The sequence below is a fragment of the Citrus clementina genome, unplaced genomic scaffold, assembly GCF_000493195.1.
Source record: "Citrus clementina cultivar Clemenules unplaced genomic scaffold, Citrus_clementina_v1.0 scaffold_551, whole genome shotgun sequence".
NCBI classification, from domain to species: domain Eukaryota; kingdom Viridiplantae; phylum Streptophyta; class Magnoliopsida; order Sapindales; family Rutaceae; genus Citrus; species Citrus x clementina.
Genome location: NW_006262168.1, coordinates 4,603 through 8,532, shown reverse-complemented (window position 1 = coordinate 8,532; position 3,930 = coordinate 4,603). Strand labels below are relative to the sequence as shown.

At 34.0% G+C, this 3,930-nt stretch overlaps 2 non-coding genes across 2 annotated transcripts; one reads left to right on the top strand and one right to left on the bottom strand.

Moving 5' to 3' along the window:
- Positions 1-1,442: 1,442 nt before the first annotated feature.
- Positions 1,443-1,516, bottom strand: TRNAD-GUC. Its single transcript has one exon. It is a non-coding gene; the product is annotated as a tRNA-Asp (tRNA).
- A 1,524-nt stretch (positions 1,517-3,040) lies between these two features.
- Positions 3,041-3,112, top strand: TRNAT-GGU. Its single transcript has one exon. It is a non-coding gene; the product is annotated as a tRNA-Thr (tRNA).
- The last annotated feature ends 818 nt before the right edge of the window (positions 3,113-3,930 follow it).

Sequence of the window (3,930 nt, the reverse complement as noted above, 5' to 3'; positions counted from 1 at the left end):
TTTCTACCATACTATCGAATCTCATAGGCTACTGCTGATTCTAGTCCGTTGGTTTCATTTAAGACTAAGACATGAAATTGAATTTTTTTTCTTAAATCCTTGATAAGAACTATAAGAACTAAGAAGTCAAGTTTCGTTCAAATTAATCACTTTGACTGACCGTTTTTACGTATATTATAAGCAAAAACGCAGTAGGAACTAGAACGAACAGTGTAGTAGCAATAAATGCGAGAATATTTACTTCCATAGTCTCATCGTTTGGTTTTTTTTTTTTACTTCGCAATAACTCGGGATTTAATCCCATAGAGATGATAACCCTTTCGCTTGTAAATTCAATGGGATGAATTACATTTCGATGATAGCGAATGGGATCAATATCATGAATAACAATATTTGACTGTCAAGTCGATTCATCGTCGAGAATTCAATAGTATAACATAGGCAGCTCTTTTATCCACACACCAAATACAAACTTTGATTCCTGATTCAATCAAAAGAATTCCTTTACTTTAATACTAATACTTTTTTAATACTAATACTTTTTTATTTACCAGTCTTTTCCAGTCTGTCTTTTCTATAATCGACCGCCTTACTTGTACAACCCCCTAACCGCTTTACACTTTCCTTGTTTACAAAGGGTTTAGAAAAAAACCAAACAAACAATCGAAACGAAATAGAAAAAGAAAAAGGGAAGGGGTTAAGTTCGAAACCCCTTTTCATTTTTTTTTTTTTTTTTTTTTCAAGAAAATTATATCATTAAAAAAAAAACGAAAAAGAAGTGTGATAAAGACGAGTCCCAGTAGAAAAGAATCGAATATTTCATAAAATTGACTATTTTATTTAGATTTATTTCGAGTTTATTCTTCTTTGGCAATACGCTTAAAAAAGATTATTCATTCCCTCTTCGGGAGGGGTTGGCGCCTTGCTTGATCTTTATTTTATTAAGAATATCATCCCCCCTCCCTTGGATTAGTACTAGAACGTATCCCTCAAAAGTTCGGCGTGAAATTTGAATGAGATAAATTCTTTCAAATTCAAACTAGTAATTTAAGTTAGCCAAACTAGAAACCAGAAAAGAAGATACTTTGAATCTTAATCTTAAAAGTATTCTATCAAAGTAACGATCTTAAATTCAGTTGTGTATACGCTCCCGGGAACGATATGGTACTCGATTCCATTCCATACACAGATGGGGGACAGTCAAAAAAACCAGACCCCCTACGGTAGCTCTTGGAATCCTGAATATGATGCTACCAATAATTGTAGCAATTCGCACATGTCTCTTTCTCATCAATCGGTACTGGTTGATGAGAAAGAGAAATGAAAAAGAAAAAAGAGCAAAGGAGAGCAGTAGGCATGAAATTCTACCATTTTATTTTGCCCCAGTTTAACAGAAACGGCGAGATATATTGATGTTTTTTTTTTATTGGATTTGGATCCGTCGGGACTGACGGGGCTCGAACCCGCAGCTTCCGCCTTGACAGGGCGGTGCTCTGACCAATTGAACTACAATCCCGGGGCGGTAAAATGTACCGAATACCTATTTTTATGATTTCATTCAAACAATTTCATTTATATTTAGATAAATATCGACGTGTTGGAACCGAGACGTGAGTGAGATATTGATATACACACGGATATACACTTTAGTGAGAGCGGCACGGATTCCTTTCGTTATTGCCAAATCAATTGATAATTCGTTTTTCAATGTCCCAATGAAAAAAAAAAAAAAAAAGAGTCTTTTTTTGCGTTACTTTATTCTTTTCATTAGACTTTATGCTTTCGATTTCATGATCCTGATATGAATCTAGATCATTATTAGCAAGATCAGAATTTATGGGAACAAATAAATGGAGCAAACAAAATAAATAAATAGCGGTAGGGATCTATCGGAGAATTGGACTCTTTTTATTCTTGAGTCTTTCGTATCTGGCATTTCTGGAAAACAAAGGGGGTTATATCATTTCCTGGTGGATCAGCGAATTATTGGGCCGAGCTGGATTTGAACCAGCGTAGACATATGCCAACGAATTTAACAGTCCGTCCCCATTAACCGCTTCGGCATCGACCCAGGAAAAAAAAAGGTCTAGGCCTTATTTATAATCCACGATCAACTTCCTTTCGTAGTACCCTACCCCCAGGGGAAGTCGAATCCCCGCTGCCTCCTTGAAAGAGAGATGTCCTGAACCGCTAGACGATGGGGGCATATTTGCCCGACTGCCATCATACTTAGTATGAACAGTTTTTTGAAATTGTCAATATAATGGAATGGGATGACTAACTCTAAAGTAAAGGATCTTTCCACCTTTTCTGATCCCATACCAATAGCATTTTTTGATTCGTCCATCAATCGCTCATTCTAATCGCCATTCTAGTCTAAAATCGAAATCTATTATAGAAATTGCTATAAATAATAATAAAAATAAAAATAGGCAAAGTAGAGGACTCTTTTGGGAAGTGATTGATCCGACATAAAAGAAGATTTTTTCTTCATTTCTTCCACTTAACTTTCATTCATTTATCCACTCCTTGGTAAGATGAGATCGGACTATTCCTATATCGCCCTAAGCTGGGAAATTAACAAATGAGAAATCCGAAAATCTGGGAACGGGGATTAAGATTAACAAGTTATCAATTTTTTTTTTTTTTTTTTTTTCTCTAAAATTTGGGTTCGGGGAACAAACAGAATCTCTTTATCACATGTGAAATCTGGTGGATCTATGTCGAATTGGTAGGTCCATGTATCCATGTATCAATCAAATAAGTTTCGTTCCGTTCTGATGGGGTCAGATCAATTTAAGTCAATTCCATTAGGGTCGGTCTTGAAACACTTCATTTCATTGATATTTATCAAATCCAATATCAATAAACCCGGGTTAACCGATACTTATACTTATTACTTATTAAGTAAATCAAAATTATCGTTCCCCTAGGTGACACTCGCCGCTATGAGTCTACTGCATATAATTATAATATATATATAGATAGATATAGATCTATCTTATCCGCCTAGTGACGCCTTCAATAATTGAATCCAATTGCCCTTTTAACTCAGTGGTAGAGTAACGCCATGGTAAGGCGTAAGTCATCGGTTCAAATCCGATAAGGGGCTTTTTGGCCTTTTTCATAAATATAAATAAAGTAAAGTGGTAATATTCATATTGAAACGGGAATAAAAATTGTGTTGATTTGTAATAAAAAAAGTAACCAACTGGATAATAATGTAATTATAAACTTTCGAATTTAATGATAATACGTTATCCTTATAATGAGTTAGAATATAGTAATTAGAATAGTAATTCTACTTCTAAAAGAAAGTTGCTAAAAGAAAGTTGAACGCTTGTTTATTATAATGAGTAATGTGAAGTCGTCTCTTCGATCACCAAATATTTTTCTTTTCCATTATTCCAATCTAATCTATTGTAAAGATTCGAAATCAACAAAATAAAAAGTAAGTGGACCTAACCCATTGAATCATGACTATATCCACTATTCTGATATTCAAATTGCAAATTCGATAGCTATGAAATTCGAACAGTAGATTTTTTTTATTTGATATTTCTTTGGACTCCGCAAGAATCCGTCGATATTTCCGATTCAATCCGCTTTTTCCTAGGCGTTCCATACTAAGATAGTAAGAAAGGGTGATTCCAAGTTCCAAGACAAGAGCTGTTTCCAATATGTTTCTTTTTCTTTGATTCCCGAACCGAACACAAGAAGATCAAGTTTGATCTCTATCTAATTTATATCGATATCTGATTTAAATATAATCAGATCGCGGCTTCATGTATCAAATATTTTCATATCTAGGCATACAATCTTTTTGTTTTGTTCCTACTAAGTTAGGATAGTGTTTGTGAGAAAAAAATTTTCTTTTTCAGTCCTCCATTAATTTATTTTTTATTGCATTGGAATTAAAAAACCATAATT